This window comes from Lethenteron reissneri, chromosome 27 (genome assembly GCF_015708825.2).
Source record: "Lethenteron reissneri isolate LAM-NWPU_2019-01 chromosome 27, ASM1570882v1, whole genome shotgun sequence".
Taxonomy (NCBI): Eukaryota; Metazoa; Chordata; class Hyperoartia; order Petromyzontiformes; family Petromyzontidae; genus Lethenteron; species Lethenteron reissneri.
Window position 1 is genome coordinate 5,545,106 of NC_083805.1, and position 22,837 is coordinate 5,567,942.

A 22,837-nucleotide genomic window follows, 5' to 3' on the forward strand; every position below is an offset into this window, starting at 1 on the left:
AGTCATCTCAGTCGGTCAATCTATCACACCCTGGGTCTGTCCTGTGACCTCCTGCCCAGGGAGCCTTCCACACTTCACGTGACCTCAACGTGCACCAAGCCTGGTACGAGCACCGCGGTGACGTCACCGCCACTTAGTGGCAAATGAAGGTCGCTCTTGTTCTGCCTTCCATTTACCATTACACTTGGCCTATGGAACATTAAGTACCACATCATGCTAATAGGCTTTTCCCCTTTTTTCTGGCAACAAAACTGACACCTTTTGCAAGGAATCATGCTTACATTAACCACAATACTTTTAGTCAAATGCAAACAAAAAACAATACTCTGATCATTTATGCATTGCCTTTGAAACTGATTGGTCCACACCAGAGACAGCTTTCTTTAGAGCCTAGTCTCATATGGTGTTCGACCAGATGACGCCAAAAGGCGCACATCATGGTTCGTAATAAAATACAAGTTGGACACCTTAAACTCTGGCTATATTTTCCACAAATGTGTTTGCTACTTAGTGTCTGCAATTTTATGATTTATATTCTGAAACTTTTTTTAAACAAACTTCCACATGGGGTCATTTTTGTAATATTGCGCACGGATGAATGCGTCTTACCCACACCAACAAATAAAATCAATAACATCAAATACATACATATATATGAATATCACCCGTATATTAACCGATGCATACCTATAACATAAACATAATTGTGTTGTTACAGTCAACTTAGATTCATAGGTGCTGCATTTAAAAGTTTATTTTAGTTTTTTTAAAGACTTGTTCCACTGTTGGTTGTTTAAAGCCATTGTATTTAGCAGCAAAGCTTTACTTGTGGAAGCTGCTTAAAATGGCTTTAAGAAATGTCACAGCTGTTATGGCCTCAAAGGATTTAATTTGGTTTCACATTAGTGCAACCATCTGCTCTAAAAGGTAGAGAAATGACCATAAAAATCATGTTGCCTTACACAGTGAGTGCATAAGGGTTTCCGTTATATAAACATTTTCTTTTTGATATACTCATTGTGGGCATACATTCAAACCATATAAATTCCCAAATGTTTTAAGACGTAAAATGTTTGTCAAATTACGTTGCTTTGTGTGGGCCAATTACTCTTCATTTGTTCATCCATCTAAATATAATGAAAATATAATAAAGAAAATAACTTTTAGAATCTAACCCCAATACCTTGACGAAAAATAACAGTGCAATATTTAACACTGCTAAATAATCAATGTGCAGAAATATTTGCTATGCAAAAAAAACATCTGTTTAACATAATATAACAAAAAAATACATGAGCACAAATGGTGGTAGTTTCCACCATTTTTACGTCTGCACGTTATCGTGAATTTATGGCACAACTGTACGCAGTTTAATGACATTACAGTGGTGATTATGTGTTGCGCCAATGATTACATTATCCAACAGTGTTTGGCTTTGCAGCTTGCGTCTTTCTCTCCAGGTGCTTCTCGTGGTGGCAGGGATTCAATTTGGGAGATACGTGAATGGAGGGCTCCTTGCGCCGACAGTGTCCATTCCAATAACGTGTAACGTGTAAAGCTTCAGCTGCTATAGCCACACAGTATTACTGGATTAACACTTGGTTATTTATATTACTTTGAATCATTGGCCTCCAACATAGTGCAACGCTGTTTAATATTCCACAAACAACAAAGCAATGTACATCATGGAGAGAAATCACAGTGGCAAGTGTGTGCCCTCTTCACGGGTTTTAACAAAATTAACTGGTGATAACACTACTCATCATCGGTATTGAGACATAAATATCTCTCTCTGTCCCCACATTGTATGGCCAAACGGACACCACGTTTTAAAATGTCAAGATATCATTCAGCACCTAGTGCATTTGGTAAAGCTTCTGGACCTGAAGTAAAAGTGAGTAGACTGCGGAGTCCAGGAATATCTTCACGTAGTAATCATACATTTCATTTATAATCACGATTTTATCATTGTTTCTTTAAGCAATAAAAGCTGTATGTCTTTAGTCCGACTTTGGGCAGTTGTCCGCATTTCAATTTTTGTGCAATATTGGGAGGAATGTTCTAGACAGTTTTGGTAGCAAAGCACATAGTGCAATTCCACATGAAGTTGTTGGTCAAATTGTTAAACACTTTCTCTTGCATTGAACGTGATTGAACTGACAATGTAGCTAGTACTGTGAAACATTTAAATGTTTACATTTGATGTCAAGATATTTCTATGGGGGGGGGGCGGCGGGGTTGATAATATGTACACAAAATTCAAAATAAAAAAATATCGGATTTGCAAAGCCAAATGTATGTTCACTTTTTATTTTAAAAAAGCAATCCAATCATATTTTCAGATGACTCATTCATATCGTTCAAGGATGATAAATGATCATCCCCCCACTTGGGACAATATTACATCGGCATTTCATTTCTCCAAACACAATGTGAATTGTGAATGTATGTCCTTCAATGGCTCAAAAAATATTGAGTGTAGTTTACATGCTCATCAGTAATCTAATTGTGGTAATATATGCTCTCCACTTGATTAGGAAATAGCTAAATTTGCCAGGGCTTGGGATTGTTGGAGGATATCTCTGAAAACAAGCTATATACCTGGTGATTGAAAGTCAATTCGTTTTATAGCAAATGAGAATGTACAAAGGAAAGCCTTTACTGACGATGGATCCCACGTAATAAAGCGACTTGTTGGTGAAGTATTAGAATATCAGCTTGCATTAATGGTTTGTTTATCTCGCATGCCACTGGTTAATTGCATATCACCGAGCAGAGCCGTAATCCACACCGGTCAGAAAAAGCCACTTCATTTTTATCACCTCTAGCTTGACTATAATTGCCTATATTTTTAAAAGCTGGTGCCACTCTATGGGGTTTTGAGCCGAGTTGAAGAGAGGAAAAAGCACAAACAGCATGCAAGTCTTTGAAAGGAAATTACATATTAATTAGATCTCGTTTGATGGTAAGCGAGTAGATGAAATTGAAATGCATTGAAGATTGACCCACCAGTGCACCAGTTTCCAATAGTGACAACATTTATATGAATAAAAATAATGTGCGAAGACAGTGTATAACAAATTATACCGACAAATTATAATTATTCTTCATTATTATACTTATTTACCTCACGAATCTGGTGATTGATTTTTTGAAATGATTCTTTTTCAGGAGGCTCCTGCAAAGTGTTTGAGCAGTAAGGTGGGCGATGATTGCTACGTGTGTATATTCCAAAGTGTAATTTGTGGGTTAAGTTAACAAATATCGGCAAACCTGGACTATGCAATGGCCTTATTCTTGCAAATAAAGTAACGGGATATTCAACGTCCAATGTGAAGCAGACGGTACATCTCCATCTATATACAGGGCAAAGTTGGGAATACGTGTCTGTTCAAAATGTTTAGCGTACTTCCCGACATGCAACAAACTTGAAATTTGCCATGTGGGTACTTTCAAGACTGTACGCCATGCAAAAATTATAAAAATCCACGTTCTATTTTTTTGGAGGGGGGGGAGCTCAATAATGCATATATTTTTGCACGGCAAGTGAGCTGTGACGTCAAATCTGTCACGTGACCCGCGCATGTGGAAGCGTAACGCATTGTCGTGTAGTGGTTAGCGCCGCCATGCTACGAACCCGGCGACCCCGAGTTCGATTCCTGCTCACGGCCACCACTGGTGACGATTATTTTAACCGGTCCTGGGCCGCCCCTAGGTCGACTCAGCCTCAAACGAGTAACTGGTGTGGTGTGTGAACATCGCCACTGGGGGGACAAAGGCGGCCGGGCGTGGTGAATCCAAGTCCTTGGCGAAGCAGGGTAGTAATGCTGGTCCATATATATTTTGCTTAATGCACTCATGGCAGCCGCTGGTACCGAACTGTGGACATCTGCAACAAGCGGGAAATTTGCTATCGCAAAGCCATGTCAGCGCCTGAAAATGCTACATTGGTCAATGACGATTTTCAATTATGAACGAATTAGATTTTTTCAAGAGTTTTTTTATAATTAGATTTCTGAATTGCCTTTTCATTCAACTAAATTGAATAGGTTATGTGCTCCACATAAATGTTTAAGAATCTTATTCGTAAGTTGAGGAAAGAGTTTAATTAAAATTATTATATTTATCCCTACTCTGCAACTTTCTCTGTGAATGGCAAAATTAAGTTATGTAATCACTTCCCGTCGTTCATCGGAGTCATTTGTTACGACTGTCTCCATTGATACTAACATCGTTGATATATTCTCGATGTATTTGCCGCATTATATACATATACTAGCTTTACTACCCGGCTTCGCCCGTGACTTGGATTCTTGTCTTGGATTAATACATGGCCTACGCGGAGGATGAGGGGGTGCGTGACGTCAGCAGGCACACTGCGGAACGCTGCCGCATGCGGGTGACATCACAGGTGTGACGTCACCGCTCACTTGCCTTGCAAAATATATGCATTATTGCCCCCCCCCCCCCACCCAAAATACAAAAGTAAATTTTTATACGTTTTGCATTGTGTACAGTCTGGAAGCTACCCAAATGCCAAATTTCAAGTTTGTTGCATATTGGGAAGTATGCTAAACATTTCGAACAGACACACATTCACAAATTTCCCTTTCATACTCTTTGGTTCTTTCAGTAACGTCACGTAGGTATAAAATAAAATAAATCACGACGTTTCGGGCGCAACACAAGCGTCCGTCATCAGGTGCGAAAGCATGAAAAGACACACATATTCACAAATTCCCCTTTTATGTATATAGATAATCGTCATTCATACCTGTTTACCATCATTACATATTTTCAGATATCCTTTTCTTCAACATGCATGTTGATAACATGTCCCCTATCTGCTATTACCAACCACATTTAGTTCATCACAGTGGCCAGTTCAAAATCCATTTCATCACAATGCTTCTCGAGGGATGAGAGAACAAGTTTCTATCTTCTGAACTAGACGTTCGATATTAACTGCCTTGTTCTTGCCCGTAATACCCTGCTTCATCTCTTGGGTAACGTTGAATTGGGATCAACGTTGGCCCAACGTTCCATATTTACTGGGATGTGACCACTTCCTGTGTGAAACGTGCCGAGTGCTAGAGACATCTTCTGACAATATGGAGTTTGTCTCTTTGGGCTCCTCTCATGTCCATTTTCGAGACTCCTTGTGTGTATTTTTTAAAGGTGTTCATGATCTTCACATCCCTCCTGGCTGACTATGCATATATAGATGTTCTCCTCTCTTGCTCCTCGCTGATAATGCATCGTTGTGGTCATGAAATCATATTTTGAACCAAACCACACTCGTGATTCTGCTGTGCCAGTGTCTCAGGCCTCCCTGGGGTAAAACGGAATATTAACACAGCTCAGCAATAAGACCATATTTATTAACCCCCGTTCCGTGAATTAGACTGAATTCCATTGATTAGCAATACTTAACAGCTTTCTTTTGTATTCGATTCAAATTTCTTTGACGTTTCATTTTTATTTTCCAAATCACACACCTTGATTAAGCCAGATATTTTAAGCCATACAGTGTGGCACGTCAACTTAAATCCTATGGCATTTCCAGCTTCATTTCATATTTCTATTAAACGCTTAATCTTAACGGTTGCTTAGAGGAGCATTGCATTCATTCCATATTACACATCACCAAATCTTTTCTCAACAAATGACACGTAATTGAACGTGCTATTTTTTTAAGCGAAACAATTACGAATTGGAAATGCACCATTGCTACTTCAGTAGTTGTAATTTTGTTGAACATTTTCACAGCTGGCTTGTGTTTTATATTGCAACAGCTGCAACTTTAGGACAGCAATGTGATGTATCGCCTTGAAGATGGGGTTTCTGTTATGTTTCACTGTTGGGGACACCATTTGAATATACATATATAGCTATGAGCATCATTTATTGCATATTCAAATATTTTGTAAGGGTTACATTGTAACATATATATTAGGGTTTCGCTCGTGTTTTTGTTTTGTTTGATCATTACATTTTGGGTAATGTGTTTTAGATTAACGTTTCTACCAAAACAGCTTAAAAAACAATCGTCGAAGAGTAAATGCATTTCCGTTGCAGGAGTAATATCCTATAAAGCTAATCCATTCACTATGGGCACCGCGGGGCATGAACAAGTAATTTGTACATAAGATGCAATTCAAAAAGTACCGTATGTTTACCAATGTGTTAAACAATCACATGTTCATCAATGAAAAGGACAAGTTCCATAATGTAGCAATGCATTATGGGTACACACGACGGTGAGTTGAAGAGTCGCTCCCATGTGGTGAGGTCAAGGGTGAATACTCCCACCTCCTCTGAGATGCTTTGGTCAGCATGGAAGAATAAACCAAAATATCCTCTTAAGGGACTATAGAGCTCTCTCTCTCTCTCTAATGGGGGCTTTTCCACCAGTAGAAACATGGGTGAGCAATTGCACAACTGTACCTTTACCTTAGGAGAGTACTCGGAGGATCTGTACACAGTCAGTTACAGTCAAATAACACGGATAGGTCAGCAGCCTACTTCGTGCCTTAGCACCAACGGCATACCTTGTTGCCCGGTAATGTTACCTGAAATGTCATTGCTTACACATTCTTCCAAACACTGCCTCATCAGCACTGGAATGTAGGCATCTGCCACTTCGCCCAGTACAAATGGGCAGATGTGTCTGATTTGAATTAGTCAATTATATGCTCTCGATCATTAAACCAAAATGTCGTGAACGGTTGTCCAGTACCATGGGTTTGGAGCCAGATATCAATTAACTCACTTTACTAAAGCGAGTGTTAAACTCGCTTTACTTACAGTGTGACCCAAATTATTGGGGGGGGGGGGGGAGAGAGATGAATCTGACAACCGTTGACTAAATCCCCCAAGATGGCCATGTTTAAACCAACTGGTCTGTAGTATTGGACTGGGAGGCAAAAAAAAGCTATGAAACATGTTTGAAAAAAGAAAGATGGTAAAATAAGGAAGAGATTAGGAGGGGTAGTACGCTTGAGAATAATTTATCAAGACAGCCCTATTAATCTCAATCCATGCCGGACAATATATTAGACCTGGCTACCTGGATGATATATAGAGATGGCACTGCAAACACAAGTAATTAAATTAGGCATCTCGAAAATAAGTATATGCAATTTTGTTAAACCTTAAAAGATAAATTGAATATGTTGCATACAATTTCTGGTATGTGTATGGATACCAGATACCAATGTTATTATTGGAAGAGTCGCATGTGTGTACAGTGATAAAATAATCTATCCTCCGTGTTACATTTCTGGGGAGAATGGCTAAATTAGTCTACATCGGCAGTTTGTACCATTAACATAACATCACCATCAGCCAGTCTATTCACTGCTGGATGAAGAGCTTCCCCATGCTGCCACCATCTCTCATGCCTAGAGATGCCACAATCCATCTCACTCCCCCACAACAGCCGGTTTCTTCGCTCTGTCTCTACGCTTGTCATCCTCTCGGTTGTGTTCTGTCCTTTGGCTGCCATTCTGTCACAAGTCTGTTCTACCCAAGGCCACTTACTTTGCGGTTCCAATTCAGCAAAATGTATTCTCACATATGTAGTGACTGTGAATGTGTTGGCATTATGTGTAGCCCGCGTACTGGGCGTAGATACCACCCCTAGCGTGGCTTGGGTGAGCGCTGGTCAGCGTGGAGGCACCACGTACAGTGTGTGGTGCGGGCTCCCGGTGAGGGAGCGAGAGAGAGTGTCAGCCAACCAGGGTTACGTTGGAGCATGATACGCTGGTTGACCTGCCGACACGTGACCGGATGATATTGGAGGGGGGCCACCGGTGGACGGCGGCCGCTGGATGTTCACGTGGTATAAAAGAGCTCTCGGGAGCCTTCAGGAAAGAGCTCGAGAGATCTAGAAGGTGGGTGGGGCGAGGGGCGGAGCCAGCCCCAGCCCAGGCCGATATAACAGGGCCCCGTGAGGGGCTCGGGGTTCTTCGTGTTGCTGGTGAAGAAGATCCACGTTGGGTAAAAGTTGTCTCTAGCCACGCGGTCCGGGACCCAGCTTGTGGTCCGGGCCGGGATAGCGAACCGTGTCTATTTCTGCCGTAGCGTGGCTAGATAGGCATTCAACACCCAAGTGTAGGTTGTGTTATTCATGTTGATTTGGTGAAATAGATAGTGTTGCTCCTAAGACAGCATCTGCAACTCAGTTAGACTCACTACACATTTAACGAACGTTAAATTAAAGTAAACATTAGTATGCATGTACCATCAAGGGAAGCAAATGTAGTGCAATGGTGAGGGCAGTGGAATTGCAATCCGAAGGTCACAGGTTCGATTCAAATTCCTGGTGTGGTAGTTGAAGCAATGAAAAACCAACCTTCTTACATTTGCGCCCCCCCCCCCCCCACACCACACTCGATTGGCAGGGTCAAGTGTGGATACTCTTCTAAGATGTCTGGCTAACATAGAAGAGTAGGCCTAAATATCCCGTAGAGGGACTTTGTAGAGCTCTCTCTATCGAAGTCCCTTCTGTCAGCAGTGGCATGAGCAAGAAATTGCAGGGATGCACCTTTACTGTATTGAAATATAGAGCACAAAATACATTGTATGAAAATAGTAATACCTACAATTCTAGAAACCAGATTTTATTTTGGCAGCTCAGAACCATTGTGCTTAACTGTTGGCTATTGAGGCATTTCTCCCAAACAACCCTATGCATATCCCAGTGTTCTTGTCCTAGTGTTGACAATAAATACTCGAAAATTCCATCCATTCTGTCATGTTCACAGAGGGTGTAATTGTATGTCTAGCAGCATTATCTAATTCCTACAGCTTGACTTTAGCAAAAACACATGGCATAAGTGGTAGTTTATACCTCCCTTGGCACGACTGTTAAGAATTCAGACTGCATTTCGCTGAAGTGGCCACGTGCTCATGCAGACACACTTGCATCTGTTGGATCAGGGGTCGGCAATCAAAATAACAAAAATAGAGATTTTTTTTCGAATTCGGTAAAAAAATTATTAATATTTCAAGAGCCACCAATGCATGCAATGTGAATAACGTCGTTATGACGCAGTCCTTAAAGAGCCGTACGCGCGGCTTCGCAGCCGCGGGTTGCCCCCCCCCCCCACCCTGTTAGATCAAGAAATACACATCAATTAGAAATGCTACTGCTGTGATCACTGTACAATTGTAAACAAATGTTTCACGTGCTAATGCCTCAAGATTAATTTGTGTACTTTGTCGAAATGTTTATAGGTGCTTGTCTGTTTTTTTACAATCACCTTTAGGCAATGGTCACAGCTTTAATAGATACAAAGAAAGTTTTACGGTAGCTGTATTTCACAGAATCAGTTTTGAAACTCGATATAACAATGCAAGCATCCAACTCACAACATTTAAAAAAAATCTGTTTCTTAAATATCTGAAACGAAATGCAAATGTATCCATCTCGATCAAAAGTGTCGTGTGTCCCTCTTACCACACAAGGTGTGCAAATTGGGCTTAACACGTAATCAAGTCAATTTGTTTAATACAAGTGTAGTGGATTCAACCGAGGCACAGACGTACTCTTGGAGGCAAGACATTTATGTAACGCCAACACACGGGGTAACTGCCCCTTAACAGAATAACAACCTATGGTGGTGACCACCAGGCCAACTACACTAATCACAACGTAACTAGTGTAGTTATCCGGGTGGTGACCACCAGGCTAACTACACTAATCACAACGTAACTATCTACTACGGACTGGACCACAGCTCGTGTCCAGGTCCACGTATTGGAGACTCGGTAGAACGTAGACGAAGGCTTCTTCAGGATGAACTACAACGCCGATCCCTCTGGGGGACCCGGCTTATATCCTCTGCGGAGTGGCTGGCTCCTCTCTTGGCCACGCCCACCTTCCAGAACCCTCCAGCAGGAGCTGGACCCCGACCACGTGACCACCCCTAGCCCCTACTTGGGGCCCCTTTGTAGACTTGACCGGTCACGTGTCGTCTCGGGTAAACCTGAGTGCCATGGCCTTTAGTAACCCCTTTCCTACGGCCGGCACTTCCACACCCTATCCTGTAGGGGCTGGCACTGCACGCCAAGCGTGGTGCCATCCGGCGCTGTCACTCAGCGCTGACGGGGCCCCTATAGGGCCGGTACTACAACCACACCGCCGTAGTGTCTGCGATGTCGCTACACCGCACGCCGTGCCTCTCGAGGGCCGGCACTGCACGTTGACATCCCGCGATGTCACTACACAAGCAATATTACATTGGATCCTGTAAATATAATCAAAATAAGTTTGTCATTATGCCCCCTCAAAAATAATGTCACAACGGACACCTTGGTGCATTGCAGATGTGTACTGGTGTACAAAATTGCTTGCTCGTAATGCATGCAGGATGATTTTTTATACATGTATATATCTCAGCTTGTTTAAAATATATTAAGAAGAGCGAGACAGGGAAGAATAAGAATTGTAAAAATGAAAAAATGTTCCCTTGCGACTGAAATACATTTTATTCCACATTCGGACACAACCGAAGCTCATTTATAAAATAAAATCCATGGGGGTTTTCTTATAAGTAACATGGCTAATAAAGCACTGTGTATTATTGCATTAGGTTGTAAATGTGTATCCATAAATCTTGTGTATAAGACACTTTTTTTCCTCACCAAGGGAGGCTCTTTGCCCAGCCTGACTACAACTATATAAAAGGTCGCGCCACATCGCATTTCCATAAAAACATGGGGGTTGTCTTCACGCTGGGCAGTGCGGGTTGGTGCAGGGGGTGGGGAGGTTAATTCCCTGAATCGATTTAGACAATGCTCACTACCGATGTGAGCCTTCGCCAGGAATCAAAACTTGGGTTGGTCAGATTCATAGCCCAGGGCCTGAAGTCCCGTGACCCCTGATCCCACTCCCGCGTGCAAGCGCAGTGTTTTATTCATCGTGGCATGTAAATACAACCGTCCTTAACCAAATGGTATTCGTCCACCTCAATTAACTGGCATTATTTTTTCACTGGTGTGCGAGGAAAGATAAGAGGACAACATATTCGCCTATAACACTCGCCTTAAAAATTTGAAAACGCATGCAAGTGACAGGCGTTGTTTTGGGCAATCTCTCTTCTTCCGGCTCTGCTATTAAGGAGAGCCATCGGATAAATTGTCTATCTATTATATTAGCCCAATGGGCCCTACCAACTGAAATAAAGTCTGAAAAAATACATATATACGCAAGTTATCTCTCTTAAGGGGAGCGTTATTGATGAGTTGAAGTTTCTATATTTCCACTGTCTTAAAGTGTTTCATGTTGGTCCAGAGCACATACGGGAGACAGTGATTTGTAAATTGTTCATGGATCCTACCGTGTGAGTACAATGCCAGTGTGTCGTACACCCTTCACCCAACAACCAGAACAATGCAAGTTGGCACCTGAACAAACACCAATTGCTCTTGCTGAAGAGAAATCCAGAACCATTTAACAATCAGATGACGTGTACTCATGATTACGACTGGCATCGTTAGATTGCCAGATGTTAACTCCTGTCGTCAACGCCTATGTATTTTAATCTTGATTTGAAGCTTTCGTGACTGCAGGAATCCATACTCTATGGTTCTTTCGGTAAAGTCACGTAGATAGAAAATGCAATGTATTTTATTTCTTAAAAAAACGTTCCAAGTTGACAATGCCATCCTTAAAATTGGCACTCATTCATTGAGATCATGTGCTCATTAATTAAAGCTGCTTATTACACTCTTATCACCTAATATGAGGCAATATTATGTGTTAATTAGCGGAACTGTTCCGTTTCTGCACGTAAATACACCAAACATTCAGTCTCTCGGCGTATTAGCTTCCCAGACCAAGATTGTCAAGCAGCATCTGTGCAAACAAAGCAAACTCTGGACTGGTTTCCAAATTCTGGGTCTCATCAGCAGTCAAGCTTGCTAAACAAATGCCGCTGGGTTACCAAGATCTCCAGTGTAACACGTAGGCGTTAGTTTACGTGATAAACCGCACAATTGTCTGTGTCGGGCGGTGGCTGGCTTAACGATACATTTATATTTACGCGATCTAACCAAAAGACCTCGATTACCAAGATCGTGTTGGCAAGAGCACTGCACTGAAACGATGGGACCCCCGTTCATCGCAACACGCAATACCGTAACACAAACCCATTATGCGTTGCTGTTGCGAATTGGGGGAGAGAACCGAGACCAGATGGTTGGGGAGACTGTCAAAACAGTTTGGAGTTTGCGTGTCTACTGTGCAGCTGCAGCAGAATCTGGCAGAGGGTATAAAGCATTGGCAATGCGGTATATGGTCGTAGCATCAATGGCTTTGGTCAATGGTGACATAGTGATCTTGGGCAGTATATGCAAGACTCCGTGATGAGAAAAAAAATGATGACGTGACAGCTACACGGTACAGTCATTTTACGAGCACCGTTTCTTACGTACGCATCTGACACATCGGAGCCCGTGTGTCTTAGGTGGAGAAATGTTAAGCTAGTCATGCGAGTGAGCCAGTGCCTTGTGCTGACACTGATTACGCACAACGCTGCAGCAAAGGTCAACCCCCTTTCCCCCCTCCCCACCACCCCCCAGGGTGGAGAGTCCAAACAGTCATGGTGGAAAATGCAGGCTTTTAATTGTATGTAGTTAGAATTTTCACTCTTCTGCCTGCGCTGACAATACAGCGTTGATAAGTTCATCTATTAATTTATGTTTGGGGGGGGGGGGGGGGCAATTAACATTAGGGTCATTCGTATATTTAAAATGAATCCGAGAAGAATTGTTCGGCAAAATTGCTTTCAATAACCGCACGGCTAAGAAGATAGGACTGTTAACCGCAGCACGCGAACTTTGTGCAATGGTTTGTGTGGTATGGTCGATGGTTAACATTCTCATTGAGAGATGCGTTTTGATTGTTTTCATTTCAGTGCGACATTGTTTTTTATTTGTTGTTGCATACAGTACGTATAAGTGAGACTAAGCAACATCAATGCACAGGTGGGTTTCGATAATGCGTGTATTTAAATGGCTGCGACGTCAATTTCTCAGGTGAAATGGAACAAGTATAACCCGTAAAAACAAAGTTTTTCACTATAAATCCTTTATATGCGTGGCGGCTAGAGTCCTCTCGTCCTCTGGCTTGAGATGGCTGCCACCTATGGGTCAGATGATTGTCTGGCAGCATTAAACAATTGGTAATTAAATATTTTAAAAAAATTCCCTAAACAGTGTAAAATTTTGGAAAAAAAATTTTCACGAAAATTCGTTGTCACGCACAACGAGTCTGTGTGCAAAATGTCAGCTCGATTGGATCACGGGAAGTGGGTTAAAAAACGACCGAAAGATTTGCACGGTCCTAAGCAAGCAAGCGAAGTTAATATAAAGGATTTAAAAAGGAAGGCACATGATTACGTATTAGTTATTTCACATGTTTATGAAGCTGTGTAATTATTTGCACTTTTATTATTTTTGACTACCTCGATGTGGAATGTATAAAGAAGCCGAGTCATCAATTAATCACTTAACCTACTTGCATAGCTGCCAGCCTTCGCTCTAACAATTTAAAGATGCCATGATTTTGTTTCTGTCATCTTAAATATATATATTTTTTTCCAGGCGGTATTAAGAGAGCTGACATTTGGACATTAGTCATTGACCTGCAATGCTCGGAGGTAAAAAAGTACTTGAGGTCTGTCTGGTTTTGTTGCTTCGGGTGAGACATGAGCAAATGAGATTTAGATTAAGATCGCAGAAAAGGTTATGACATGCATATATACGTTCAGGTGTGACCTATAGCTGAAATGAGTAATATATGCCGAGCACATCAAACAATGTAAGCAAATACATGGAAATTCCTTTACAATCCGACCTTGAGAAATCAATCGTCGAGTTTGTCTTCTCTCACATCACCCGGAGCGTCCTGTTGTTTTTTTTCAAGTTTATAAGTGGACCACAATCTCCACTCCCCCAGTTTTTCACGATACAAGTTAGGTAATATGAAACGTGTTAGCATGTGCACTGTGAGTATGAAAATGTATTACTATGGGATTTAAATTGCGTTGCTGATATTCTTGTTAGTGTGGGCTCGATATAATTACTAATTTAGCTTTTATTGGAAGCAAATGTAAAATGTGCTTGGTTTAAATACGGTTTGGACATAAGACCTGATCCAGTTTGTAAATTTGATCATTGTCATAATTGATCATCCACCATCCGAAAACCATCCATCACCATAAATCTTACATCAGCAATTGTTCATCGTCACCACTGACCATCCATCTCGTTTCATGGTGTAGTAGTATAAGTGAGTTATTTCATTGATGTATTTCCTTACGCACAACGATAATTTAAACATTAGTGAGAAAATTGCATCACAGGACGGTTCTGACGAACTCTATTAGCAACATCGTTGGCTGCTGCTAACTGCTACATTGCTTTTAATGATCTTGTGCAGCGAATCCTTAATTTATCTCATATAATCCTATTTCAGAAATGTGAAACGTCTATAGTTATAACTAAAAGTGCTTCACTTTGAGACCTCCTTTACCAGTGGCAAAATATAGTAGTAGGTTTTTACCCTTTAAACTGGTACAAAACTGACACCTTTATACAAGGCATCATGTTTGCAATAACCGCAACACAAGCAGTCTTGTGTCAGTTTTGTACCAGTTTAAAGGGGAAAAACCTACTACTATATTTTGCCACTGGAAAAGGAGGTCTCAAAGTGTAAATGCTTACCTCGAGCTCTCAATACTCTGATAGTGCACTGTTTTTGAGTTGTACGCCTTTTGGCGTGATCTGGTCCAACACCAATGGAGACTAGGCTCTAAAGAAAGCTGTCTCGGGTGTGGACCAATCAAATTCAAGGACAGTGCATATCATTACTATTATCAGAGTTGTTTCTTTTTGTTTGCATTTTGACTGCTTGTGTTGCGGTTATTGCAAACATGATGCCTTGTATAAAGGTGTCAGTTTTGTACCAGTTTAAAGGGTAAAAACCTATTACTAAAAGTGCTTCAGTTTGGAAAACCGTGGAGGTGGCCAGTTGGCTCAGGGTTTCAGAACACTGAACGGCCGCCATATAAAGATTCCTTGCGTGAACTCTGGCAGTCGCTGAAGATTAAACCAGTTTCTCATAACCACGATAATGAGCTGCTGTTCTCAGGCTAGCCGCTAATGGCTGAATATCAAAACCATCATTAAATGCGATTTTTCTTTCGGACATCCAGTGGCACCAGGGACTTGTAAGTGGCACCCCCTCAAGGCCTCCGTTAATAACTTGATAAATCCACCCTAATTCGTATTCTCTAGTGTATTTTTTTTGTAAACATTAATTTCTATTTAGAGTTCTTTTGATCTTTAAGCCAACATATTTGGTAGTATTTGAACAAAAACTTATAACATTTCAGATTGACTGGTATGAAATTCATCTATAACATTGTAACATTGTAGCCAAAAAAAGAAAGTAGTTTTAAAGAAGATAACCAAATTTAAATCACCATTAAAGGAGCGAACCATATTTCACCACTCTGGTTATTGTGGGTTGGTGAAGGTGGAGATTATGTATGCTTAGAGTATAGCATAGTACAACAAACGAATTTGCTGCACTTCCCTTAGCTAACAATGTAGCCTTGGAACAGCTTACAACACCTGATATATGCACAGTGATCTCTCTTCCAAGCACTATCTTGGCTCAAACCTGCTCAGCTTAAGACAGCTGATGAGATCGGTTGCATTCTGGGTGATTTGGTGACAGGCATGATATGTATAATCATGTTATATAGTACTGATTTGTATTTTTGCCCATTTATAAATATACGAGTGTTCTACATACACAGTATTAGGGTTGTTAAAAGCAACCTCACGTAAGATAATGTTCACTTTAAAGAGAAATAAAACCGCAACAAACAACAATCAAGTGATCGTCTCATCACTTCTAACAACACATCAGATTATTATATTTTTTTAAACCTCAAGTATTCAGAGGAATCGGTAATCATCAGACTCGCTTGACTTTCAAAAGTACCGTAACCCTGAACAACATCAGCTTGAAGACGTTTCCTTCCAACAACGTCACGAGTGAGGGCTGGCTGGCTTTAGTGAAATGGCAAAAGTACGTAAAAAATGTAAGGGCCGGGAAATGATAGACACGGCCAAGGACAGCTTTAATGGATGGAAATCTCGGGTTGCAAATTATATAGAAGGCGGGGAAAAAAATACGGCCATTTCATAGTTCTTGTATTGAACGGAATAAATAACAGAAACAATTACACCAAGTCCTGACCACAGGCGAGACAACAGCTATGTTGCATTCCACGTCTTCGCGTATTGTAACGGCGATGTTGAGATTCTCCGTTTCCCACGTCGGTTCAGTGAAAACTGGTGTTGTTGTTGTAAATAATGATATAAGGAACTGATAGTGTTGAGTGTCATTAATAACTAATTGCTCGAGTCTTATTTAATTAATTACTAGAATACAGTGTATATATGGATTGATGTTGCTATTGCTATATTGAAAATACATTTGTACTAGTCGGTCAAAATTAAGACTTTAAATCCCTTTCCCCATATGTTTGATAACTGTTATTTATGCATTTGCTTTTGGTTTTCTCAACTGCCCTTTCACAATTATGGGCTGTTTCGTGTGTGATGGATAAACATTTGCATATCAGCATTAAATCCTTCATCCGAGAATTGGTGGCCTAAATCTATTGACCTCGTGTTCGGGCAGCTTGCACGTTTCGTTACGTAAGCAAGTATGTGTTGCTGCAGCTGAATCTGTCCATACAAATGGCGAGTGTCATGATACACGCACTTAATACTCGTGCAGTACATACATGTATTCATTATGTTATTTACACAGTGTGTGCGTAAGATCGTAAATTTTCGCTAACGAAGGAAATCTTTGCCGCTATGTTACTGCCTCGCCGATACCTAACGGGCATTGTTGCACCATCTTAAGGGTGCAGACCGAGAATAGAACACGTTGCTGATTGAATAACATTTTATGGAGGATCCCTGCAGACTCGAGCAGTTCTTGGAGGGGGCCCAGGAACACGTGATTAAAGCTCTCAGTTTGTGGTGGTTGTTATTGTTGACGACAGGTACGTTTGATTTAATATATTCATGAGCACTCTGTGTGTATGTTGAACTTATTTTGCACCATACGTAGCCATAAAGAAAATATTTTCATTCTATAATTTAAAAGTGCATAGCTCCAGTCGCTTCCTAATATCGGATGGAAGCACATTCCAGATGGCTGAAGAAGCACATCTGAAAGCGCGCAATGCAGCGGCCGTCTTTGTTCGATGGTTAGCCAAAAGCCACTGCGAGGATGACCAGAGTTTGCATGACGGTTTATGCTCCTTGACGAATTATCAAACGTGTTGTCAATGCCACGACTCAATAATAGTGGTCGAATGTGTCGTAGAGCCCGGATATGAAAATTGCAGAGACCCGACTATATTTTTGCACGTGATGATCAAACGGCACATTCTGGTCGAGTAGGGTGCCGGGCCTCTTTTGACGAGTAAAAAACTGAAACCCTGGAGTCTGCGATCGCCGCACCTGATCCTCTCACGGATGTTTTCGCCCGAGCTCGAGTGCCAGCCAGCAGAACCTACGATTTTTCCTGGAGGCAATTTTATTTCATTTGAGAAAATACCGCTTTTTAGAGTTAAGAGAAATTAGGAATACATGCATGTCTCGGCCATGAAGCTCAAGTAGCTATTTATGACATGCCTCTGGTCGTAGCTTTTTATGATTGCCTCTGTTGGAGATTCAACCAAAAATAAATGCAAATGAATAAGCAGCATGTGGTACTGAAGGTGAAACCTGCAGGAAGTCGATTTTTTTAAAACAACCCTTTGTCTATCCACTCATGGTATAAGGCCTCCTTACACACCAAGTCAGTCATGGGGGGTCATTTTACAAAACCTCACCACGCTGGACAGTGTAGCTTGGCGAAGGGGGCGTTAAGGCCAGTTAAGATATCGCTGGTTGATAGTTGGTTCACATTAACTTCATGAAGAATGGGGGGAAATGTGATTAAATGTTTAATTTACATTGCCATACATTCTTTGAAAATGTGTTTTGCACAACAATACTGTAATGGTACTTGATCCTGATTCCCTTCAAGCTAAGAGTGGCTTTTGTAATGACTGGGATATGCATTGCTCTGACCTACCATTTGTTTTCAACAGCTCACCAGCCATATATTTCCATTAGTTTTCACGTACATAGAAACAGTCTACGAAGAAAAGTCCCCCATTTTTCTATTATGCTGCAAACCCATCCATCAATACATAATAATAGTTTTTTACAGTTTAATCAAAATGTAACCTTTTTATTGCGTCTAGTTTTTTTATACATTATTTCTAAAAACTAAAAATTAATGTTTCATTCCCAGATAAAATTGTATTTCAAAATAATAATTTATTTAAAGGTTATGTTGCTGGAGGGAGCCTGATCTGTGAGTACATGGTATCAGAGACCACAGCAATAATATATTGAGTTCAAGAAAACAGTGTTGATATCCATGGAACGTTTTGTTTACAGCTAAGAATATAAGTTTCAGAGAAAGCACGTGTTTGGGGCAAAATCTGTTTTTAATCAAGAATTGTGAAAAAAATAGGATTTTAATGACAAGTAGCTGAGAATGTGAAAACACACCCGATTGAACGGTCCCTGGCAACTCTATTGGCATTAGTTACACTTTTATAACAGTGCTTTATGTGCATGCAGATACGCGCAACCTACGCTTGAAAATTAAATAAAAAAAGCTCCCCATAAAGCATACTTGTAGCCAGGATCCTAAATAACTTTACAATTTATGCATTGTTAAAATGCTTATTATGTACTTTGCATGCAATTTCATTAAGAAATATTTGTGCTGAATATTTTAAAAAATATATGACATTGATTCTCCCCATTAAACATTCATTACCCATGAAATCCCTGAAGGCAGAAAAAAAGGTGAAGTGAGCATAGTTTCACGGGCCTTTTTCCATGTTTAAAATGTAATAACGCCGTAAATAATTAATGCATATTTATTCCATTTATAGCTATGTGGAAGTTAGCGTACTATACGGACATTAAAATGAAGCCGACAGTGAAGAACAAGTTAGTCATCACCTTGTTTTGATTGATGAACGCCTCTTGGCTAAAACAATCAGGAATGGTGTCCTATTTTTTGTTGAGATTTCAAGAAATTCCAAAGCAATAACCACACGGTGAATTTCGGTGTATCTTGCGTTAGCGCCGACACAAGTGAGAACGTTCCAATGCAATGCGCACGAGTCAAAATTAAACACATCGCCGGATTACCAAACATTGCCAATTACAGTCAATGTTTGTTGCTTTAATTCCACTCATGACACACATCTGCCCTTCCTGAAGTTGGCTGCCAGATGAAAACACACATAAAGAACATAACATGAAACCCAATTGGATAGTACTTTATTTTTCCTTTCCAAAAATTCGAATGTCTCATTATATTATTTGTATAACGTTTATGATTGGAATATTATTGTTGGCATGTGGATTGTCGATTTAATTTTGTTCTTATAATAATAAAAATGTACCCAACGTCTCCACCCGTACTCCTTACACTACCTTTATCTTCTCCCTCAAGGCCAGCAATCATCATTGTCGTCTCCCTATGCAATCGTTTAAATAGGCGTTTAACTCTTTAAATAGCTATTTCATGAAATATCATCTTGCTACGTACGTTTACGCCGCCGTACAGGAGAAAAAAAAGTGTGAAAAGAAAATTGTAGAACGTTGGCTTGAACAATTTTTTACAAAACAACAACAACTTACGAGCTTCACAGGGTGTGTACATTTTTATAATGATCGCGTGCGCCTTCTAAATGCAATTCTGCCTGCAGTCTGAGACATGCGTGATGAAGTAAAGTGCTGTGTGATATTTGCATTGCACAATCTTACGAATTTGCTATGAGTGCAACATTTGAAATAGCCTCCGAGTGCCCAATATTCAATTTATACAATCTATATTCATATTGTGGTAAGACACATCAACTTTAATTTGCTCGTGCAGATATAAATTTCATATTATTCGCTGTAAGAACATGTCCTATGCATGTGAGGTTGCATACATTTTAATCTCTAATAAATGTGTAAACGTCGCCTACTGCCGCTGCTAATATTTCACGTAAATTTTTTTACATTTAAATTCGAATTCTTTTGTAAATATCTTATTGAGGCAGGTCTTTAATTGGCGAGACAATAGCATAACACATTTTTACAATCCAGCGATTCTAAAAAGATACATTCTTACTTCTTGGATTTTTATTCTGACTTCTTGGATCTTGTCCTCACGACGTCCTACGATTTACCAGTGAGCTGAAAACGATAATAGTAAGCACGTGAAAAGATTGTAACTTAATAATCAATTACATCGTTTGGGTGTGTTGGGTGGTGGAGGGTCTTACCGACACAAATTTAGTTAGATCGCTACATGGCCGAACCCAATCATCTATCATAATTCATACTATTGGCTGATAAACCCTACGTGTTAAGTATTATTGCAATTTTGATGTTGGGAATTTTGAAACATCAATTTGGTTTATGTGTGAATAATATTATTAAGCCTCATGCTGTTAAATGTTGTTTGGATGTTAGTTTTGTGTATTAAAACAACAAAAATTATTGTGAAAACCCCCAACAAAGGTATTCAGCTGCCCCGTTAAGTAAACTTAGATTTAAAATTATCCATAAATAAATAATAAACTCAGGTTTAACACCATAATCAGTGAGAGGAAATACATATCTCAATGTTTTGGCTGACTGGCCTTCTTTGGAAAAAACATAAAGACGTGCCAAGCGGAACATCGTCCTTTGATAAATCACCTCGCTTTTTAAGAGTAAACTGAATCAGTCTCAGGACTTTGTGTTAATTTTGCATTTCAGTGAAATTTTCAGTTTCATTTATTTGGTATAGCCCTGTGAGCCATTCGGCTCTTGAATCGGGTGCAACCGCAACAAACAAAAAACTAAAACATGAACAAGAAAACATCTTAAAGTGACTATGTGATTATGTGAAAACAGAAAATCCAAGAAAGACAGCAAAATATTGCAGAAAAAGCACCGTACACCAACATTGTGTGCAAAAATCACAAGACAATTTAGATTAAGGCCATCAGTCTAACCCCGTACTACAACAAACAAACATGGCCAAACCAAAAAACTTTTCGAAATCACCAAAATAAAGCCTTAAAAGCAAATGTAACAGCGATCATAGGAACTGTGACCGAATTTTCACAATAAACGACATAAACAACATGTACCACAAAACCCTGCTGCCATAGCTGGCTGCATGAGTCACTCCACAACAGCAGGAGCATCAGTCGAAGTATCAAACATTTTCAATGCACCTTTAAGATCAGCACACTAAATCATAAGTATAACCCGTAAAAACAAAGTTTTTCACTATAAATCCTTTACATGCGTGGCGGCTAGAGTCCCTCTCGTCCTTTGGCTTGAGATGGCTGCCAACTATGGGTCAGATGATTGCATTGCACTATTAAGCAATTGGTAATTAAATATAATATTTTTGTCCTAAAAAGTGTAAAATTTTGGAAAAAAAAATTCACGAACATTGATTGTCACGCACAACGAGTCTGTGTGAAAAATGTCAGCTCGATTGGATCACGGGAAGTGGGTTAAAAAACGACCGAAAGATTTGCACGGTCCTAAGCAAGCAAGCGAACTTAATATAAAGGATTTAAAAACACAGGTCATACTTTGCAGCGGTCATCCGGAGCGAAACATTTTATATTATTTTAGGCCACTGAATAGCAGTGGCAGCTAGGGGTGTACAACTCCTCTAGAGCAGTTTTGACTGAAGATCTCATATGTAGTGATTCAAGTTGCAGTTTATTGCTGGCCATGCTCTCGGATACACGTGTTCCAGCGGTGATTTCAACATTTGACTCCACACTTCGAGCAGGGGAGAAAAAGAAATCTACCGTGCAGAAGTTGATGTGAAAATGTGCTAGAAGCGGGAGTGCAGGATAATGAAAAAACAAACACCCAATGTTGCAAGGAGAGATAGCTCGATAATGAATTGTGATCATATACGTGTGTTATTAACAAATGTATTTATTTTTTCACTCTCAATAATGATATCATGCTTGTGACATGTTTAATAGATGTAAACATATCCCGTAAGGTGGCATCAGAATTATGGCATTGATTTAACTATCTTGCACCTCTTTGCCCCATCACTTTCCTTGATAAAAACATGACTTATGTTTTTAAACATTCACGATAATCTAAAGCGGCAGCATTTTAATGTTAAAATATTAATTTTAAAACGTGATATACGTGTATGTTGAACTTCTTTTGCATCGTACTCAGCCAACCGTGATAATCAGAGGTGCGGGGAAGGAAAACATAAATCATTCAAACGCATGCATAATACACAAAGACAGAGATCACCCACGTGGCCTACATATCATTTCTTTACAACTGCTTTTTTGGTTTAGTTTGCGGTCCTTCCCCTGCTCCTCCAAATTGCAGGGTTGGCTACGTACGGCGCGAGAGAAATTCAACACACGTGCATTTAAACAGACTTTTAGGGCAAGTGCTGTTCGTGAGCACCTATTAAGTTCTGCGTGGTGCACGAGAGAGAGCGGTGAGGTGGGGCTGCACCACACCCGGCCACCTTTGTCTCCCCCAGTAGCTGGTAGGGCTTGCACACCGCAACAGGCACAGCATGAGGAGAGAGACGCAAGGAGGGAGACTGTGTCGAGGGAGGAAGCGGCAACAACGACGGGAGCATGAGGCAAGGACGTGGAGGGCAATCAGCAATTGTCAGAGG